Source organism: Vicugna pacos, chromosome 10, assembly GCF_048564905.1.
Source record: "Vicugna pacos chromosome 10, VicPac4, whole genome shotgun sequence".
Taxonomy (NCBI): Eukaryota; Metazoa; Chordata; class Mammalia; order Artiodactyla; family Camelidae; genus Vicugna; species Vicugna pacos.
Window position 1 is genome coordinate 34008918 of NC_132996.1, and position 22927 is coordinate 34031844.

A 22927-nucleotide genomic window follows, 5' to 3' on the forward strand; every position below is an offset into this window, starting at 1 on the left:
TTTAATCATAGCACCCAGCACGGAAGATGTCCTCTCTGCCAGGCACTGTGCATGATCACTCCCATTTTACAGATGAAGAAACTGAGGCCCAGCAAGGTTAAATTATATGTCCAATGTCACAGAGCTAGAACGTCCATCTGACTCTAAAGATGTGCTCTGAAACACTGCCTGGTACTGCCTCTACCCGTCTCTGAATGGGAACACTTGGCCCTGGAGGGGTGCCACTAGGCCCACGCAGGAAAATGGAGGCAAAACCAAGTAAAGAGGATGACATGGAATTGGCTTACCTGTCATTTGGAGTTTTATTTAACTTACTCTTTTCTGAACCAAGGCTACCAAATAAAGACTATTTATAAAACAGAAGAATTCTCTTCCAGAAGCAGCTGATGACAGGGACTGGTTGCTAGGCGTTGCTAGGACAGCTTAGCTGGGAGAGTGGCAGTGAAGTAATTAAGCAGGTATTTAAGTGACCTCAGCAGACTTTCCCCAGAATAGGCAGTGCCCTACACGAAGGGAGGTGACTAGATTCCTTCTTTCCTCCTAAAGACAAAGCAGACAGGAAGCCTCTTGAAGATGCGTAGAAATGTGCTGTGGTCTGGGTGGTGAGCTCTTCTTCATCTCCCCTAGACTAGCTGGGGCTGGCCAGGGTGAGGCAAGGTGTCCAAGGGTGGATGTGGGCAGATACCAGCAAGGACAAGGCACGACAGAGGCCTGGGAACGGGCTGCGAGTCCGGGCAGGAGCCAGAAGCCAGAAGCCAGGATCAGAGCTGACAGAAACCAGGAAAGAATGGGCAAAATAGTAGGGGAAAACCCCCAAACAAGCCACCCGTATCAGGTATGAGGAATCTCCAGAATTTACGAGATGGAAGGAAGTAACTGATGGGGCTAGGAAGGGGTTCTAAGCTGTGATATCAACCCTCCTACTCCTGGTCTTAATAGCAACATTTTTTGAGCAAAATGTCAGGCCCTGGATTAAGAGGTTATGTAGATTTCATGTAATCCTATTGGAGATCGGTAGTATTATGCTCCCATTTGACAGAGGAGGAACCCAAGTATTACTTATTTTGTACAAGGTCAATCAGGTAGGCAACAGTGGATTCTGGAGTCAAACTCATTCCTGTCTAGCTCTGAAACAGAGAACTTTAACCATTCTGCTAATTTGTAGTCACACTGCTGATGGGGATTGCCACGCCCAGCTTGCTTTGAAAGCACTGAGGGACCTCTGACACTGCCTGTCCTGCGTTGGCTCAGGACCTGGCATGGGCCAGAGTCTGCAGGTGTCAGCAGCAGTGTGGCCAGGTGCTTTGGTATCTGGGGGAAGCCCAGTGTACAAGGAGCGAGGCAGGGGGCCAAGCACATGTGTATGTGTACAGCTGATGAGCACAGTGAACTCCGTGAGAGGTAAGACAGTACCTGGAGGATGCACTGAGGAAGGAGGGCATGAGTAATGGGTGGCCTGAGGCACGTTCTTGACATTTTCCTTCAGTTCTTCTGTTTCCTTCTCCAGCAAGCTGTGTAGTTCCAGGGATCTGGCTAGCTTCTTGAAGGCCTGAGCACACTTCTGATCCCCTCAGCCTCACTTTGTAGTGGCTTTGGAGTCTTGCTGGGGAGGCTGCAGTCATTTTGGTCTTTGAATATTTGGAAGAAAAATTTTTTTCCTGTAAATATGTGATGAGAGTCAAGAGAAGCCACAGAGTGTATTAGTTCACTATTGCTTCATGGCAGATTACCCCCAAAATTTAGCAGCTTGAAGCAACAAACATTTATTGTATCACACAATTTCTGAGAGTCAGGTGATTGGGAATGGCTTTGCTTGGTGGTTCTGGCTCAGGGTCTCTCCCAACGTTACACTCACGAAGTCAGCTAGGGCTGTGGTCTCATCTGAAGGCTCGTCTGGGGCTGGCGATCCACTTTCAGGATAGTTTACTCACATGGCTGTTGGCAAGAGGCCTCAGTTTCCCTCTATAGGGCTGCATGAGTCTTATATAGCATTGCTTCTTGTAATGGCAACTGGGCTTCCCCAGAGTGAGTGATTGGAGAGGGAGACAGTGAGAGTGGAATGCACTTTTTGATCTAGTCTGAGAAGTGACACACCATCTATTTGTTCAAAATGAGTCACTATGTCTAAGGGGAGGAGAATTAATCTACACTTCTTGAGTGGAGAAGTATCCAAAAAAAAAAAAAAACAACCTGGCACATATTTTGGAAACTACCACACCAAGCAAACAAATACCAACAAACACCTGGGTGAAAAAAATTACATGGCCAAGTGCAGAGATGGGGAGTGGGCCAAGATCCCCTGGAGATGGCTGCTGGTGCTACGTAACACACTTGTGTTGTGTACACAGGGGAGAGAGTGCTTGTGTGCTAGTCTCTGATGACTGCTCCCATCCAGATGACAATGATTCATTCCATTTTCTCTTTGTCCAAAGAAAAATCTCATTCTATGCAAGCCAAGCTGTTTATGGATCTTTCTATCTATTCACCCATTCACAGGGGACCCAGGGCACGATAAGAGCTATTCAGACCGTGGAATGTTAATTAGATGGAAAAATGTACACATCAGCTATCTCCATTTCAACTGAGAAATCTGGCCGAGGTAAATAATTTGCTTCAATGTCATCTGTGTCAGGGTTTTGAAAGGGTGGCAATATATCACTGTGTTAGACAAAAGGCGTGGGATAAAAGGAGAAGGAACTATTCATGGCAACATTGGTTTCAGGATATTAATAAGTGCACATATTTGCTTCTCTATGGAAACATTAGATCTCTCTTCTTATTTCTTGGTTGTCATGCCCTAAGTTATTTGCTTTTCACTGCTGATGCTAAAATAGAATATAAGCGCATCTTTTGGCTCTGAAATGCACCTTTTACAACGGGCAAGTGTTGTAGTCCCCCTCTGTCTTGGCTGTGGCTCTGGGAGTCTATAATGAAGAGGAGTGACTGATAGTCAAGCGTGATATTAAATAGGCAGCAGAGGGAGAGCGCCTAACTGTCTTTACTTCGAACCTACCACTCTCCCTTCCTTCTTTCCTCTCTTCCTCTGTGGTAGAGGAGCTGACTCTGTTGCCTGGTGACCCTTCTTTGCACGAGGAGTCATTGGTCTTGCCTTCATGCACCTTAATCCTGAGGCAGTTGAAGCCACACCTTGGCCAATAGCTTAGACACTTCTCCCATGGAAGATGACATCGCCAAGGAAGTCACAGCTGCTTCCCAAGTAGAGGAGGTGATGCAGGCTCCCTGTGGAGGGGACGGGAGAGCTTTCCAAAATTTCTGGTGGCTTACAGTGAGCAGAAGATGCTCAGGGAGGGCATACTTCATATGACCCAAATGTACATGGTGTAGGTTCCTCTCTACTCACTAGAGAGGGTGTAGAACTTCAATGACATTCCCTTTTCTAAGTCACAAATATTCTGAAAAATGGAGAACAGACACATTTCCTCATTCCACTCTGTTCTCTCATGCCCCCCCCCCCCACTAATAGGAGAAATATGAGTTTATCTTGTGGACAAGAATTAGTTTGGAAGGAAGCTAACCCTTGGGTGGTGAGATGTCTCATTTTAGACATACCAGAGGAGCATCCACAGCAGCTCAGAGGAGCCTGTTTCTTCTACTTCTTGGCATCACACGTCCAGAACCTACCATCTTCCTCCCAGGGAAGTGGGTGGCCCCTGCATCAACTTGACGAAAGAGGGAGCTAGGAACCCATGTTACTTCCATCTAATTTCCAAAGCCAGGTCATCAGAGGTAATGGTTGTAAAACTGCTTTCATCCAGTGGGACCCTGACCAATATTTGTTGAATAAATGAGTGAATAAATTCTAAGGTGGTGCAAAAGTGCAGCAATATGATTACAGTTATTTATTTCATCATCAAAGCATGAAAGGGCTGGAGTTCTTTCAGACATCACCCTTCTGTTCTCTTCAGTTTCCATTCCAAAGCCAGGGAAAACTGTAATTTTTTAAGTTTTAATTTTTGTCAGGATTACAATGCACACCGTTTAAAGACTCAACTAGTTCTACAAGGTTTGTTAAGGCAAAAATCAGCTTCCAGGCACCTCTCCATTTCCCCCTCCACAGAGGCAACCATGTTCATCTTCTCTATATGTCTTCTGGTCCTTATCACCTTATTTCCAACAATATACTTGTATTGCTGTTTCTTAATTTTGGGGAGTGGGTTTGTTTTAGGCATCAGTGATTGACTTCCCATTATAAAAAAAATGCGGATTTAGCCCACTTTCTTTCTATTGTGCCACCAAACACATACACCCTTCCATCTTCCTGTCCTCTCAAACTCTCCAAAGGTTGTCCACTATTCCTTTCATTCACACCAGATATTCCATCAATTTGTCTCCTTTAAGGAGTTTTCATGGCTTCCAAACAGCTGGTGCAGGTTGCCTTCCCTGACTGGTGCTCAGCTGACATCCTAAGATCTCTCTCCACCCCTTTGGCCTCGCTCCTGCACTGGGTCTCCCGTTTCTGGCATTCCATTCTTCCTCTTTTTGGGTTTATGCTCTAATTTGGGAAAACCACATTGTCAGTAGCTTCCTGAGAAATGGGATGTGGGACACACATTTTTTGAGACCTTGCCCAACAGAACATTCTTTTCCCTCAGTGTTTTGAAGGCATGATTCTACTGCCTTCTAGCTACTGGAGTTATTTCTGAGAAGTCTGAAATCTCTAACTCCCAATTCTGTGTATGCAATCTAGTTCTTTATTTTTCCTCCTGGAAACTTGTAGCCTCTTCTCTTTGTTCCCTGCATTTTGAAATACGGCATTGATATGAGTTGGTTAGGGTACTTTTATCCATGTCTCCGGGCACTTAGTGGCCCTTTCCATCTGGAAACGCAGACTACAAAGCTGGAAAAGTGTTGCATTGGTGTCGGATTTCTGATGTTCTGTTTCTGGTATTCCTGTTACTCAGATGTTGGGACCCACTGAACTGGTTCTTTAATGATCTCAGCTTATTTTCTTCTTTTTCCATCTTTCCGGGAGATTTCCTCAGCTCTTCAACCCTCTTTTGAGTTTCTCATTTCTGCTCTCATGTTTCTAGTTCCCTGGAGCTCTCCCTTGTTCTCTGAATGCCCCACACTCGTTTTATAGCACCCTGTTCTTGCTTTATGGATGTAAAGTATTTTTTTAAATGTCTCTGAGGATATTCGGATTATTTTTAATATTGTCTGTTTCCTTCAGGTTGCTCCCCTGTCCCTCTTGTTTCTTTTGGCCTCTATCCTTCACGCTGGAGACTTTCCTGAGGTTCCTGGTAATCCTCTGATATCAGCTCACGTTTAGGACTAAGAGGACTAAAAACCTGGTAGCTGGTGCCTGTCAACTGGGAGCTCTTCAGTAGGGTAGCCCCACTGTGCCATTGGTTGAGGGGGAACCTCAGTATCTATTTTTACAAGTCCTTCCTCTTGAACCAGCCAGATTCTTCTTATAGGCTCTTTCACTCCCCTGCCTGGAAGGCAAAGGCCTGGTTGCTGATGCTCTGGGAGTCCAGCGTGGCAAGAAACATGGAAGCCTGAACGTTCTGGACATTGTGTTCACTTTGTTCACTGTAGTGTCAGGGTCTTCAAATGGTTCTGCTGTCCTTCACCCTCTGTTTTGTCCCCTCCAGAGAATAAGCGCTAGTCTTCTCTAGACTGGGCAAGGCAGTCGCCTGGGGCTTTTTTTTTTTAACCTTTTAAAACTTTATTGATTTATCACTGGATTAAAGCACGGGATATTTATTTTAATAGTATTATACATAATATTTTTACATAGGAAACTTTACATAGCATTTCATATCATATAATTCTGCTTATTCTTTAAAAATATATACATCCATTGGGCAAGGAATGTGTTCCATTAAATTACCAATGTTAGATGCATGTAATCATCATGTATAGATTAAACAAAAGTAGCTTTTAACTAACTTTTAGGTATTTTAAGGAGGTAAAACATATATTTTGCACACAAAGAAATATTTGATTGAAATATGCATATAAAATTTAAAAAAATTAGAACACTGAGAAAAACTACGCTTTCAAGAAGTGTCTTTTTTTGAGAACAAAGCAAGCCATATCTAGGGTTCTAACTGTTTCTTAAATAATTCTCAACCAATATAACTTGTTTTACTTCCTTCTCCCATATCCCAGAGGCCTCAATTCTGTGTCTTTTACTATGGTGCTAATTCTCAGGTTTCTCTGCTGCCAATTTCCTCAGCTCTGCCAAGTCAGGGAGCACTCATTTAATTGCTTTCCATGCCTCCACATGTTGCTGTTGTGGTCCCTTGTCTATTTTTCCTGTCCTCGTGGTTCTTGCTTCTCACAAGGCCTCTGGTCCTGGGCTGCCTTCCCTCTGTTCACTGACCCTGCTCTCCAGGGTCACAGCAGTGAGGTCTGGGCCAGGCCAGAGCACATAGGCTCCTCTGCACAGGGAATCGCTCCCAGTCACAGCAGAACTGTCCATAGAAGTGATCAAGAGCTACTTTGGGTGCAAAAGCCAGGAAAAAAAAAAACCCAGTGGTTAAACAGAGGAAGAAGAGAAGAAGACATCTGCCAGGGGATTGAGGGAGGCCATCTCGGAGGAGGTGGTGCTTAAACTGGGTGGTAAGCAGTTCTATTTATGCTTTAGGTCAAGTGAATTCAAATTCACACATTCTTTATCTGAACAGGCATTGGATCAGAGTAGGAAGTTATTGCATTATAGGGGTTAAATAGAGGGTTCCAGAAAACATCTGGATTTGAATCCTGGATCCTCAATTACTGACTGTAATTTGCTTGGACTCTATAATCTTCACCTTCCCAATGTATAAAATGGAGTTAATAATTGTACCTTCCTACAAGGACCTACACTATAGCACAGGGAACTAGATTCAATTTCTTGTAATAACATATAAAGGAAAACAATCTGAAAAGAAAACATATATATGTGTGTATATGTATAACTGAATTGCTTTGCTGTACACCTGAAACTAACATTGTAAATCAACTACACTTCAACAAAAAATTAAATTAAAAAAAATAATAGTGCCTTCCTTAGGAGCTGATGGGAGGGTTAATTAAATGCAAGTGTGCATATAAAGTAAGCAGAGAATCGCTGCATAGTATTTATAGACAGTGGCTCAGTACACAGACAGTGCCAGAAGTCCTGGATTTGAGTCCTGGCTCTGCTACTTAGAACTGGTGTGAACTTGGGTAAGTGCATATGTTTTCTGTGCCTCAGTTTACTCATCTGCACACGGGGGATAATGTCTTGTGTGGATAAAATGATGTAATATGTATAAAGAATTCAACACAGTGCAGTGCCTGGGACACAGATAACAGTCCTACTTGTTAAAAGGAGTATAAAATATTAGGCACACAACCCTTGAACCAGACTGCTGGGGCCAATCCCACGTCTGCCAGTCACAGCCTGGTGGCCTTCGTTAAATTCCTTAACCTTACTTTGCCATAGTTTCCTTAACTGTAGAGTAGATATAATAACAGCACCCGTTGTGTCGGCTTGTTTTCAAAATGAGTGAATATACACATAAAACAGTTAGTTCCTGTAAGTGTTGGTTTATGGCTATTGTACCGATTCAGCTGTTTTCCACTCATTAGCTTTTTCCCTGGTACATTCCACTTGTGGAAGGTTCTGTCCCCAGTGTGTCTTACAGGTTACATAGCCAGGATGTCCTGGAGTCATGTATTGAACTTGGGCCCGCCTGGCTTCAAAGTCTGAGCACCTTACCTTGTCACAGGCCACTCCACCCACTTGTGGGAAAAGCGAGGAGGAAGAGTGACTTCTGTGGCCGTCTTGGAGGGGGTGTGGGTCAGCAGGTGTTGTTGCTCATACTCTGCTCTTCCTGCACCCACATTAGGAGGAGGCCTCAGAGGCACCTGCTTCTGCTAGAGGTCGGGGCTGCTGGGCCCTCCCGAGGTGATGGGGAGGGAAGCCAACTCTTCCATGGCTGTCACCTGGCAGGCCCCGGCTATGACAGATGTGTAGCTCGGAGCCCAGACTGATGCCACTGAGGACGGGAGGCTGCAGTCATCACTCAGTGGCCTCATCATTGGATATTCCTACACTGATAAATTACAGCCGTTTCTCTCGTCATCAGTGTAAAACAATTCTGAAGCAGTGATTTCCCGGAGGGGCTGTGGTTGTAATCCAGTTAAGACTGAGGAAATGCCCGGTGTTGGGACGGGAAGCCCGGCTGATTGGAGCCGTGTTTCTGCACTGCTGGCCCCTGGGTATTCAGCCCTGGTGTTGTATGAAGAGATAAGCCTCCTGTCATAGTGTTATCCCTGTTAATTCTGCAGAAGTGTCCTGTTGAGATGGGCTTGGAGCCGTGCAATTTGTTATTTGGTTTCAACCTCTACTATTTTTTAATTTGACCGAAGGATACTGTAAGATGTTAAACAACGTGGAAGTTTCGTCTTCCTTAGTTTGCAAAATGCTTAACATTCAAAGTGAAGAATAATCTTGGAAATGTGCTCTCAGGCCTCTAGCCTCTTATCTGAGCCCTGAGGTTCAGATCTGGGTAAGAAAGCCCCAGGGTGTCAAATATCTCTACCTCCCCAGATCTAATTCCCATGGAAGAAATGCTGGAAGATAGGCTGAAACTGTCCGTGTCCTAGGGCTTCTGGGGGATCCCAGAAGCGGCAGAGAGAGTATCACGTGTCGTTGAACCTCTCTGAGCTGAGCATCCGTTTCCTCATCTGTAAAATGGCATTACTGCAAGGATGTATGAATTAATGCACGCACAGCACTTAGAAGAGTGCTTGGTATATAGTATGGGCTCCATGTAAGTGTTAGCTACAGAGGACACATTTCAGACCTCTCAGAGTTTGAGCTCCTTTTGCCCTAAGAAATATCACGGAGATGAAGATGCAAACCTTTCAAAGGTCCAAATCTCAGTCTTTTATGTTTTCCTGGCAAGATCTCCCTTCAGTCTCTGTCCTGGCAGCCCCTGCCTTCCCCAGCCTAGCTCTGCTGCTTGCTGGGAGGACCTTTTGTCTGCAGGGTCACCCGCCCAGCCACGGAGCTGGTTCTGACTCAGCTCCTCCTCTGTTTATCCAACACAAGACGAAGCACCCGTGCCAGGTGCTGGCCCCACAGGGGCAAAGGAACGAGGCCCCTGCCCTCAGGAGCTCACAACCTGCTGGGGGAGATGGCCTGGGCACAGATCACAGCCACACATTTTGATAACTGAGGTGGATGTAGGGCTAGGGAGCTAAGGGAGAGCCAAGAAGTCACCCTGAGGTGGCAAGGGCCAGCTGTCCACCACGTGGCAAGGGGACAGATCCCATCAGGGACTGACCTTGTGACTCATTCTCACACTGGGATGAGTGGAGTGAGCTGCACCACTTTGGGCCAGGGATTTGAAGAAGCAGGTGTGCCTCTTACAGCTGCTCTTACCCCTGCCATCAGCTGGGTGCAGAAGTCTCTGAGACCCCAGGGGTCATAGAGCCAAAAGACTTGCCCCTAATTTCCACATGAGGGAAAGTGGCCCACTGACCAGGGACACCTACATTAGCCTATCCTGGAATGAGAAACAAACTTTGATTGTGTTAAGTCACTTAAATTTAGGAATTTATTTGTTATCTAGGATTATCCTAATGGACACAGATGTCTAATCCAACTGGTGCCTTCAGGGAAGGATTCCAGGAGGAAGTGGTTCTGGGTCCTCGGTGCTAGCTGGGTTTAGCTAGTGGGGTTAGGGTGTGGCAGTGCTGAGATGAGGGGTGGGTTGGGGGAAGTGCGGGAAGCTCGGAGGATATTTTAGGCAGGGAGAACAGAACAAATGAAGCATGGAGTGTGTGTGTGTGTGGTTGTGTGTGTGTGGTGTGTGGATGACAACAGGCAATTCAGTGTTGGTGGACTATCACCCATGGGGCTGAGGGCAGTAAATGAAGCTGCAGGAATTTCTTGAGGACCTTGTGCGCTAAAGAGTTTCAATGACTCCTGTAGACAATGGAATGGCTTAAGTAGGCTGTAGGACCAGATTTTTGATCTATAAAGATCATTCTCCTGGAGATGTGATGAGTAGATTGGGGAACACGAGACCAGACATAGGGATACCAGATAGCAGTTTGGACTGGTGCTGGTTAAGAGGAGGAGAGGTGGTGGCATGCCTGGGCTGGTGGTGGGAGGGACAGAAAGACTTGGAGATTGCTTTGGCTGGTGGTGGGGGAGAAGGAAGCACTAGAGATGAATCCTGGGCTTGCAAAGCCATCCATAATTTTTAACTCATACTACAAGCAGATAGGAAGAGGAAACTGGGATTAAATTTTCTGTGATAGGCAAGCCTGCATTTTTCTTTTTAAGTTAACCCTCTATAGCACTTACTAGGGACCACATACTTTTCTAAGTCCTCAATATATATTAACTCTTTCATCTTAATGATAACTCCCTGGAGGGGGTGGTGGTCAATGATTAGACCCATTTTACAGATGAGGAAACTGAGGCACAATCCGTTAAGAGACTTGCCTAAGTGTCAAGATTTGGACCCTGGAAGTCTTTCCCCCAGCTCATGCTCTTAGCCACTGTGCTGTTTCTTGTCTTGTATGTAGTACAGTGTCCCCGCCCCACCCGGTAGAGTCCTTCTCTGAACTCAAGGGCCCATGTAGAACTTCTTGGATGCTGAAGCCATCCTGGATGGGACCTGACTATTCAGGTACCCCAGTCAGGACATTGAGATATGGATTTCCGGCTCTCCCACTCCAGGCTCTGTCCTCTAGTCAGGCTCTGCCCTCAACTCCAGACTTGCTCTTCCTTAGCTTCCTTTATCACTCTCCTTAGCCCTTCCTGCTGCTGAGACCCAGCATGAGCTGCAGACCTAGCATAAGCGGCCCATCTATTATGACATTCTTGGGATCCCCATAGCCCTGAAACACCAGGACAACTTCCCAGGCCACAGAGCCAGTCACCAGTTAAATTTGGATTCAAACTCAAGTTTATCTGGCTCCAAAACCACATCCTTTGACTATTCTCTGCAGATTCCCTTGTTACCTCCAGAGGTCTACACTCCATCCTCAGGATTCCAAGATCAAGCCCAGAGAAGCCCCCATTCCTTCTGGGCCATGCAGAGTAAGACCAGGCACCCCATGGCTGCACTCCAGTCCAGACACCATCCCTGGGGACACCTCCGTTCTCCTGGCGCCAAATAGAAAGGAAGAAAGCCCAGACTGGCTGTCCAGGTGAGCCCAGCTGGCTGAGCTGTAGCTCATAGACTAATTTGTTATTAATTCCTTAGGAGCACAGAACAATCCTAATAAGATGCAAAAATCAATGGCTGAGGAAAAGACAAAGCAACCTTCTGAGCAGAATGTGAGTGGCTTTTAAAAGCCCTTGACAAACTAGCTGGTGTGCAGCCCGTAAAGTGAAGAATAAATGACTTTCTTACATTGATTCACATATTTTTTTTTTCCCAAGCTGGGAAGAGGAGAGAGGGAATGGGCTATGCTGAAGAGCCCGGTTGGCCTCGTAATGCCAAGATAATTATTGTTCAGCTAGAAGCCTGTGATGTTTTACCTTCCAGAGGCACAGAGAGCAACTGGGAACTGAAATGGGTTTCCAAGTGATGGGGGGCCCAATAAAGGTCAATTAGCAGTAATGGCATTGGCTGGGAAAGAAGCATCAACAACCCAGACCACAGTCAGTGCCTTACTTCACATCTCCTTTGTGCCCAGCAATGGGGAAATACGCTGAGCTAGAGGGAGAGTGAGCCCTGCTGAGGGATGGGACCAAGCAGAAGAGGCCATGGGCACACGTGTGAGGGCCACACTGCCAGCCTGGGTCTAGGCTGCCAAGTTCAGTGCCAGGGCACACGGCAGCCATTCCTGAGACAGCGCCATGGCCCCCATTTGGCAGAACAGGCTGGGCAGGCATTCCTGCCTTGATGTTCCCACCGAGGGTCCAGGAAAATCAAGAGGGGTTGCCCGGGGCTGGGAGCCCTGGGGCCTTGGAGCAAGTTTATCTAATGGAGAGAACTTACAGCCCCTTCCAGGCCCTTTGTGACCTGCCTGGCCGCCCTCTCACCTCTCTGTGTGGTGATTCCCTTTCTCACTCTGACACATACACTGGCCTCCCCGCTGTTTCTCCAGCATGGCGGGCACCCTCTGCTCAGAGCCTTTGCTCTGTTTCCTTTGTCCCGATTGCTCCTCACACAGATACTTCTATGGCTTGAAACTTTACGTCCCTCAAGTCTTCACCAAATACACCTCCTCAATACAGCCTACTCCAATCGTTCTTGGGAGAGGTGGGTATATACCTCGGAGTAGAATTGTTAGATTATACAGCAAATCTACGTTTAATTTTTTGAGGAACTGTCAAACTGTTCTCCCCAGTGACTGCACTATTTTACATTCCCACCAGCAACGTGTGAGGCTTCTAACATCTCCACATCCTCCCCAACACTTATTTTCTATTTTATTGAGAGCAGCCATCCTAATGGGTGTCAAGTGGTGTCTCTGTGATGTTCCGATTTGCGTCTCCCTAATAACTAATGATGTTGAGCATCTTTTCATGCTTACTGACCATAGGTCTGTCTTCTTTGGAGAAATGTCTATTCAGACTGCAGCCTCCTAGTCCTCTGGGTGCAGGGTTGGGGATAGGAGTGTCCCATTGTCTTCACCTTGCCTGGGGCGGCTGGGCCTGCACAGACACTGGCCAAGGGGCTGGGATCTGAGTTGGTATCTTCAGGACTGAAGCAGGATGAGGATACTGGGTGCCTTGAGGTCTTTGGGATAAGCTAAGCTTGGCTCACAGGGGAGAGGTGAGGCTCTGATGTCACAGTCCTTGTACAAAAGCAATACCTCCAGGGCTAGAATCGGAATGGGGGTGGGGGTAGTGATGGGGATGAGGTCAGAGAGGAGGCAGGTTAGTGATAAGTAAGGGCAGTTTTGTCCACACAGCTATCATGGGCTGGCAGGGAATGGTGTGCGCTTGGCTGGGCCGTCTGCATCCCTGGGAGGGGGCAGAGTGTCCACTTACTCTGTTGTCCTGCAGGCAGGCCAAGTCCCAGGCTGCCTACCTCCTGCACTCCACCTGTGTTTCCTGGGACCCGGGCCAATCCATAGCTCCGTTCTCACACCTTCACCTCACAATCCACACTGGGTGCTGACGCCTAGCAGTGGGCGGGGCTTGTGTGTGCACACTTAAGTGTGTGTGTGGTTCTCTAGAGTGGGAAGGCTTGGGATGCGAGACAGAAAATGGGGTTTCTGGTGCACAATGTTCCACTTCGATTTGATGGGGATTTGGTGTTTGTTTCTGAGCCCAGGCCCTGAGTCCTGCTTCTTCACGGCCCAGGGGAAAGAGCACTGGACTAGGAGTCAAGACAAGAGATCTTGTTTTGGGTCTGCCTCTCACTGAGTGCGAAGGGGATTCAAAGGGAGAGGAGAGGCTCACATATTTGAGCAGAAAGAGGCTCGCTCTCTTTCCTCTGGTTGGGAAGGGACAGGGGACCTGCTTCCTGAGTCTGTCCCTGATGAGAATCAAGGGGCCACTGTGCACCTCGCCTGTGCCCACAGAGGTACCAACAGACACCCTTTATTTAGGAATTTACAAGCTTAGCTAAGCTTACAAACAGCTTAGCTAAGAAGAGAGTCATTGCATTTCGTTTACTCAGTTATCCTCATCATAATTGTACTCACAACCACACACAATATGAGGCTCCACTTCAGAGAGGGCCATGTGCTAACTGCCATCCCTGGCTCCTCAGGGTGACATTGACCTCTTTAGACACGAGCGACCCAAGCACCATCCAGTTCCCTGCAGCCTGCCTTGTCCTGACTCTGCAGATTCTGCCAGCCCATTTCTGTTTCCTATGCCAGCTCACCACCTGCATGGCTCCACACTGGTCTTTTCCTGGTTTCAGAGCAGACGCCTCCCTCACCCAAAGCTCTCGGGCATTCCTGCTTCGGGGGATCAAACTTTAGCCTTCAAATGACCAAGTTTTCATTACTGTGTTTCTGGTTTTTTTAGCTATTCCTGGTCCTATGTGCTACTGCAGAGATGCTGTAACGAGGAAAGAGTGGAGGTTTCCTTCTTCCTGGGTCATGGGTAACGGCTGCTACAAAGTGCCAGCCTGGCGCTTGTCTGGGTCCCCGGAGCCGAGCCCAGTGGACCAGGCACCAGCATTGACTGTGGCCGATGCAGACTCCACTCTATCTTCCTGTTTTGCCAGGGTCACCCTACTGCCCCAGGGCCTGGGTAGCCGAGTCAGCTGGGAGAGCTGGATAGGAAGGTATTCCAATTTGTCTCCCTCCTCTTAGATATATCGACCACCAAGACCCAGAGACCCACCAAGGGTGGGTGTTAGGCAGAGTCCTCTGACATTAATCTGGCTTGGCCATTTTATTATTTCACTTCCTATTGTGTCACTTTCCTTTATGTCATTCCATTTTCTTTTACGGGCTTGGTTGTTTTCGCAACCGACCTCCTGCCTGGCTCTCTGCAGTTATTCTTAATCACAGCTGCAGTCCCAGGGAGGTCCCCTACCCAGGAGTGTCTGGCAGAAAGGGGAGAGTATGTCAGGGGCTGGGGAAGCTGGTGGAAACCTTCTTTGTCTGGTTAATATTTTATTAGAGTCCATGTAGCAATGTATATAAAGCAAGTCCTATAGTGGGAAAATGCAGAATAAATTACTGCCTGCAGTTTCCTGTTTGGTACTGATTTTGTACACTGGAGACTCGAAATGGGAATGGCCTGGTATTAGTATGCCGACATCAGGATTGAAGGTCCCACCGAACGCTCATGAATTCTACAATGTCAGAGCCACATGGAGCCTTGAGTCTGGCCAGTTGAACCCCACATAATATGGAAGAGCCTCAGAGACCCAGAAAGTCCTGAGGCCACATGGAAAAAAGGACATAATCTGGGTGATGATATTAGTTCAGCTTCAGCATCCTGAGGCCTAGATTTTAATAGAAAGATTAAAGTGAAAGATTGCTCTAAGGCAGCCAGGCAGTTACTACTCACTGAGAGTCCCCTTCAGAACAGAGGGCCTGCATCCCTCTATATGTGGTCCCTGAGTGTGTGTTTCTGGTTCAGCCTTGAAGCTCTTCGGAGTCTTTGATTCCTTTGGCAGCCAAAGGCAGCCTTGAGTTGCTGAGAGCTGTTATGGGAACAGAAAGTGCGCAGGGCCCAGAGAAGCCAGTTACCCAATGGGACTCTCAGTTTAGTCCTCTGGGAACAGGGCTGGAGATCCCTGACCTGCCTCTGTCGCGTGGTGACGGATGGATGCACAAGAGCTGTGTAATGGGAAAGACCTCCCTGGCAACAACAAAGCCAGGGCCTGAGAGGGTTTAGGGCGGAAAGGAGAGACTCCCATCTAAAACAGCCAGCTCGCCTCGTGAAACTGTCTCCCCAAGTCTCGCTGTTCCCCGACACGTCACCCCCTGATCCCCAGCACCAACACCCACGAGAGAGATACATCATGCTGCCTGACACTGTGTGTCCTTCTGTGTCTACATATTTTCTTTGTACTCTGGCCAGTGATTACATCGGATTCTTTTTTATTATACCCTATAGAGTTGTGTTCATCATCTCTGAGTGTGTAACAAATCACACCGGAACTTAGTGACTTAAAACAACAATAATCATTTTTTTTCTCTCTCATGCTTTCTCTGGGACAGAAATTCTGGAGCAGCGTGGCTGGAAGGTTCTGGCTCAGGATCTCTTAGGAGGCTGTGGGCAGATGTCAGCTGGGCAGCCCTCATCTGATAGCTTGCCTGGACCGGCAGGATCTACCCTCAAGCCAGTGCACTCACACAAGTTGGTGCTGGCTATTGGCAAGGCCTCGGTTCCTCTCCACAGCATGTGTGAGTGGCCTCACACCATGGGGGCTGGCTTCCCTCAGAGCCCAAGACCTGAGCCCAAGGAAGATGCTTTTAGGCCCTTTATGACCTAGCCTCATCACCTCTGTATTGTGTTGGTCACACAGCCCTGATGCAGTCGGAGAGGGGACTGTACCAGGACAAGAATACCAGGAGGCAGGGGTCATTGGAGGTTGGCTACCTCAGTCTACCTTCTGCTCCTGGTGAGCCATACATTTCTCATATGAACATACACTCACCCCTTTCCAGGGTCCCCTAAGTCTAATTCTATCACAGCATCAACCTGAATGTCTGAATCTAGCTTGTCATCTAATCAGGTTCAGGTTCAGATGAGGCTCGTTGGGTGAATTTCTCAAACACAACTCCTCTGTACAGTTCCTCTTGGTCCAAACAAATTATCTCCACGCTACCCAATATACAAAGGTGGGACAGGCGTAGGACAATCATTATAGGTCCTCTCGTTAAAAATAAAAACAAAACAAAGCAAAAAAAGGATGGGGAGTACACAGGAATTCTTAGCAATTCTGAAATTCTGCTGGGCACATGGGTAATTTCCCTGCTGCTTGGGAACGGTTCTCCATGGCTCTTGGCTCCACCTCTGGGTTCAGAGGCAGAAGCTCTCAGAGCCATCCTTTCTTTCATAGTTTGGATAGGGCCAAAGACCCATTTTCATTTTGTACTGTCTCTGCATCTCTTTGTCCAAATAGGCAGTGTTTCAGACAATGCAATCATCTTAAAATCATTGTGAGTTTTCTATAAATCTTATTGGTGTTTGCTCCCTTAGAGAAAAGTCACAACCACAAACATCAATGACATAAGCCCTTTTCTAACTTGAGTTCCCTGTCAGGCTGTTAGGGCACACCACACTTAAGATCACCAGAAGCTCCATTGCTTACTGGTGAGGCTCTATGAGGGACTTTTTTTTTTTTCTGGTTTCATCACCACCTTAACATATTTCCAAGGTCTTAATACAGGGTTTTATGTTCAATCCCTCAGCTGCATCTTCAGACCACAGCATCCTGACAGTACCCTAGATTTGATCTTTGCCGGGAGGTCATTTTAAAATTTTAGCATCATTTCCTGTCAGGAGAATCTAGGAGTAAGACACCTTAATTTTCAAACCCAGCAAGTTTTGACTGCTTTGTGCTCAATGGTCCTTCCTTTGACATGTTTTCTCTCTTTTCACATTTGATTATAAGCCTCTGGAAGAGGCCAGGTGACATCTTTGACATTCTACCTTGAAATCTCCTTTGCTAGATCATCCAATTCATTTGGTACATTTTCTGTTTTCCTTTTTACCGCAGAAGACAGTGTTGCTAAAATTTTCCTTTCTATATGTTATGAGCTGAAGGCTTCTGTCTGTCCAGATTTATATATTGAAGCTCTAAGCCCCAACGTGACCATGTTTGGAGATCAGGCTTATGCAGAGGTGATAACAGTAGTTTGAGGTCATAAGGGTGGGGCCCTAATCTGTAGACTGGTGCCCTTATAAGAAGAGGAAGAGACACCAGAGTGTCTTTCTCTGCCACGTGAGAATGTGGACGCCTGCAAGCCAGGAGGAGAACTCCCACCAGGAACTGCATTGGCTGGCCCCTTGATCTTGGACTCCCCAGCCTCCAGAACTATAAGAAATAAACTTCTGTGGTTTAAGCTACTCAGTCTGTGGTGTTTTGTTACGGCAACCCGAGCGGACTAACACACTATCTAACAAAGATCTCTGTTCCTCCATCTTCCAATCTGGTCTTCCTTAGTTTCCTTTAAGTCCTCATGGACAGCCTCCTTGAAGGCCATCAAATCCCACAGTTTCTTCAATACACTTCCAACTTCTACCCTCAAAGCCACTGTTTCATGTTTAATTTTTTTTTGTTACAGCGTCATACACCTTTCAGACCCCAAAGTTTCCATTGCTTGTCTGTTGCTGCTCATACAGATCAGACACCCCAAAACTTACTGGCCACAGCAATGACAGTCACTTATTATCTCTTATAATTTCTGAGGGTCAGGAATCGAGAAGCAGCTTGGCTGAGTGGTCCTGGCTCAGGGTCTCTCATGACGTTGCCATCAGGTGGTGTCTGGGGTCATTTTAAAAGCTGACTGACTCCTGTGTCTGGGGCCTGGGCCAAGAAGACTTGAACAGCCAGGGGCTGGTAGAGTCAGCACTCCTGCGTTGTTCTCTGTGTGCTCTCTCCACGTGACGTCTCCAGCGTGGCGCCTTCAGGGTAGCCAGACTTTTTACATGAAGGGCTTCCAAGGCACATGTTCCAAGAGAGAGCCAGGCAGAAGCCGTGTGCTTCTTACGACCCAATCTCAGAAGTCACTTTGCATCATGTCTGTGGCATTCTATGTATGAGAGTGTCACAAGCCCAGGCCAGATTCAATGACAAGGGACACAGGACCCACCTCTCACACCGTAGCACAAGCATGCGGGAAGGAGACATACTTACATACAGAAACACTGGTGTGGTCATTTTTAGAAAACATAATCTGACATAAAGCACCCAGCACACCGTGGGTCTTTAGTGAATGTTTGTTGCTCATTTAGTTGGCTTACTGACTTTGTGGCATAATCATCATAATAATGGTAAAAGTAATAATGATAATAACAACTATAACAACCATTGACCAGTTTATAACCAAGTACTTATTACTCTGGGAAGGACCTCTTTTAAAATTTCCTTTTGGATTGAAGTGTACCTTTAATGCAACAAAGTTCACAAAGCTTAAGTGTACAGCTCAGTGAATTTTCCTATGTGTTTACAGACACGTTCCCAACCCAGAACAAGGTATGAACAATTTCCAACACACCACAAAGGCTGCCTTATATGCTTCACAGTCAATGCCCGTCCTCCTCCCAGGTAAACGCTCTTCTGATTCCTATCACTGTAGATTAGTTTAGCTTGTTCTTGAACTTCGTATAAATGAATGTCTATTTTTGTTTAGCTTCTCTGCTATGCAAAGCACTTGATATGTGTTATCTCACTTAATTCTCACAAGAGTCTGATGAATAAGAATTTACATGCCGGTGACAATACTTCAATACAAAAAAAAAAAGATTAAAAAAATAACTTAGATGCTGGTTAAATGCTGGAAAAGTGTGTTTTGTTTAGCTTGCACAATGTTTTAAAAAATATTTTGAGCTTGTCTACCTCTAGCATTAGAAGTTGAATGCAATCCCTTGCTATTTTATTCTCAGACGTCATTTATTTTCCTTGCCTGGTACCGTTAGGCACTGAGTTTGTAAACTCGAAGGGGAGAAGTAATATTGTCTCCAGCCCCTGAGAAAACAGAGGTTCACCAAGGGGTTAAAAACATGTGTTTAAAATCTCACATCTGCACACCTACAGTCAATTAATCTTTGACGAAGGAGGCGAGAATATACAGTGGAGAAAAGACAGTCTTTTCAGCAAGTGGTGTTGGGAAAGCTGGATAGCAGCATGTAAATCAATGATGTTAGAACACCCCCTCACACCACACACAAAAATAAACTCAAACTGTCGTAAAGACTTAAATATAAGACAGGACACCATAAAACTCCTAGAAGAGAATACAGGCAAAACATTCTCTGGCATAAATTGTAGCAATGTTTTCTTAGGTTAATTTACTGAGGCAATAGAAATAAAAACAAAAGTAAACAATGGGACCTAATAAAACTTATAAGCTTTTGCACAGCAAAGGAAAGCATAAACAAACAAAAAGACAACCTATAGAATGGGAGAAAGTATCTGCAAACGATGCAACCAACAAGGGGTTAATTTCCAGACTATATAAATAGTTCATACAACTCAATAACAAAAAAACAAACAAAAAACAAATGGGTAGAAGACCTAAACAGACATTTCTCCAAAGAAGATATACAGATGGCCAATAAGCATATGAAAAAATGCTCAACATGGCTAATTATTAGAGAAATGCAAATCAAAACTATTTGAGGTATAGAGGGGGAAGGTATAGCTCAGAGGTAGAGCACATGCTTAGCATGCACAGGGTCCTGGGTTCAATCCCTGATACCTCCATTAAAATAAAAAAAAAGTGTATAAATAAACCTAATTACCACCCCACCACCATCAAACCCAAAACTATATGAGGTATCACTTCACACCAATCAGAATGGCCAATAATCAAAAAGTCTACAAATTGTAAGTGCTAGAGAGGGTGTGGAGAAAAGGGAACCCTCCTACACTGTTGGTGGGAATATGAACTGGTATAGTCACGATGGAGAACAGTATGGAGGTCCCTTAAAAAAACTAAAAATAAAGTTACCACATGATCCAGCAGTCCCACTCCTGAGCATATATCTGGAGAAAACTCTAATTTGAAAAGATCCATGCACCCCAATGTTCATAGCAGCATTATTTACAATAGCCAAGACATGGAAGCAACCTAAATGTCCACCAACAGATGACTGGATAAAGAAGATGTGGCATATTTATACAATGGAATACTACTCAGCCATTTGCAGCAACATGAATGGACCTAGAGATTATCATACTAAGTGAAGTAAATCAGACAGAGAAAGACAAATATCATATGATATCACTTATTTAAAATACAATTCAAATAAACTTATTTACAAAATAGAAACAGACTCATAGACACAGAAAAAAAAAAACTTATGGTTACCAAAGGGGCCAGGGGAGGGAGGGATAAATAAGAAGCTTGGGATTAGCAGATACTAACTACTACATATAAAATAGATAAATAATAAGGACCTACTGAATAGCATAGGGAACTATATTCAATATCTTGTAATAAACTACAGTGGAAAAGAATACGAAAAAGAATATATATATGTATAACTGAATCACTTTGCTGTATACCAGAAACTAACACAACATTGTATATTCACTATACTTCAATAATAGAAAAAAAACTCACATCAAGTTGATGGAGGTAATAAGATTTGAACTTGGGCCTGTCTTCCTGCAGCAAGGAAGGCAATTTGTCTCTCAATCTATTGTTTCTGACTCTGAAACGCCCTTGTCTGCAGCCTCATGACCTCTGCCTTAGCCTGTGAGCAGTGCTAGCCATTATGATCAGCCCTACCCCGACCCCGGCCAGCTCTGAGGCTCACCAAAATGATCCCCAAACTCCCATCCAGTCCCATCCAGTCCCGCCAGTTGCAAACAAATCTATTTCTTTCTTTTCACATCTTTGCTCACGCTGGTTCTTCCTGCCTACAATACTGCCCCCCACCCACTACCCCCACCACTTAAGTCATCCATCCTTTAAGCCTCAGCAAATGATGATATTTCCTCCTTGTTGCATACATCTCTCCTGGCCAACAGAATACTCCTCTTTCCGGTCAGTACACCAAGACTCGTTCTTTAAAAGTTGCAACGCAGTTACCAAAAAGTTGGATCAGAGTGACCTGGAGTGACTTTTAGGAATGGCACCAAAGTATCAGTTCCTTAAAAGTTTTAAAAAGAAACCTAATTTCATTTGTTTGATCTCTACTAAATGCATCACTAACGTTTTATTGATTCTTAAGAAAGAGCGATGAGAGGAGTCTGTGCTACCCCCACTGGGTGCCAAATGAACAAGCAGTCGGGAGTTTTATTACTTTCAGATATCCCACTTGCTTTCCAGATACCCCATGGGGTTTCAATTCCAGCTCAGTGACGCTTGCTGAGCAGCCCTGGGCTTGACCATACAGGTTGGGTGTCTGGGAGAAAGAAAAGGGAGGCTGCAGCCCTGGGCTGGGATGAGTCGGGGTCCCAGGTGAGGGTGTATGTGGGGACACTGGCAGGGTGGAGCGGCAGCTGACTGAGGGGTACCTGGGCATATTGCTAGAGTTCAGGGTTCTTGATCCTGGCCCTCTCTCTTCTCTTTGGGAGACCTAGGGCTAGTTATTAACTTCTTAGGGCTTCAGTTTTCCTATCTGAAAAATGTACATTCCAGGTAACTTGAAGAGCTTCTGGATCTGGGGCACATACAATCACCCTCGATGGGATTTTGCTTTTCCTCCGTGTTTTGAAAATTGGCTCAGAAGTTTGAGATGCAAAATGCTGTTTACTTATAGCAGTGTCTAGATCTTCATGGAAGCTACCTTTTTTTGGATATTTACTGTGTGCCAGCCTTGTGTCAGGCAGGCCTGTCACATGCATTTTCCCCTTCATTTTCACTGCAGCCACCGCCATCTCCCCTGGACAGATGAGGAGAGCAGAGCTCAGAGAGGTGAAGAGACTTGCTGGATGCCACATGCATTACTGAAATGTGATTGAGCAAATAATTGGTAAAAATAAAGGATGTCTTTTCTGGTTTATTTCCCTGCTCAGCATCTCTATTTACTCCTTTGCCTTTTGATAACAAATCTAGCCTGTATGGCTAAAGGCAAAGTTAGTCATAGTACCCCACTACACTGGCCCCAGGATTGGTCTAGAAAAGTGCATATGGTGTGGTCTGGGTGAACCAGAGCCCTTTCCTGGGATTTTCCAAACTGGAGCCTAAGAGAGAGCTCTCTTCTTTCTTGGATCATGGTTGTGGAAGGGACAGGGGCTGGAGGTGCCTATGATCTCTCTCACTTGGGGGAAAAGAGCAGAAGTGGGGAAAGTGAAGAGAGAGAAAGAGAGAAAGATGGTAACTGGGTCCCTGGTTCAGCTCCTGTGTTGGACCCTGTCATGTTCTGCCCACACTCTCCTTCAGGAATCGTATTACTCAGCTTGATCTGTCATAACAAAATACCATAGACTGAGTGGCTTAAACAACAGAAATTAATTTTCTTACAGTTCTGGAGATGGGAAAGTCCAAGATCAAGGTGCTGACGTGGTCAGGTTCTGGGGAGGGCTCTCTTGGCTTGCAGATGGACACATTCTCACTGTGTCTACACAAGGCAGAGAGAGAGGGAGAGAGAGGGAGAGGGAGGTGGGGGAGGGAGGGAGAGAGAGATTAGATCTGGTGTTTCTTCTTCATATTAGGACACCAGCCCTACTGTACTGGTGACCTTGTGACCTCATTTAACCTTAATTATCTCCTCACAGGCCCTGTCTCCAAATACAGTCACACTGGGCATTAGGGCTTCAACATATGAATGCTAGGGGGCACACACTTCCAGTCCGTAACAGGAGGGAAGGACTGTTTACCTCCAGCTGCCTGGGAGCTGCTGGCAGAAAGGGCTGAGCTGCCCGTC

At 45.9% G+C, this 22927-nt stretch overlaps 1 protein-coding gene and 1 long non-coding RNA gene across 2 annotated transcripts in view; one reads left to right on the forward strand and one right to left on the reverse strand.

The window, feature by feature from the left end:
• ZBED5 (zinc finger BED-type containing 5) overlaps positions 1-22666 on the reverse strand; it is an 83608-nt gene extending 60942 nt beyond the window's left edge. The window contains exon 1 of the mRNA XM_072969507.1: positions 22525-22666. The gene's annotated coding sequence lies outside the window, so the exon portion shown is untranslated. The remainder of the gene's footprint in view (positions 1-22524) is intronic.
• Positions 1253-17386, forward strand: LOC140698972 (uncharacterized). The gene is made up of 4 exons (XR_012076981.1): positions 1253-1401; positions 2497-2599; positions 10963-11163; positions 15601-17386. It is a non-coding gene; the product is annotated as an uncharacterized lncRNA (long non-coding RNA).
• Positions 22667-22927: the final 261 nt, after the last annotated feature.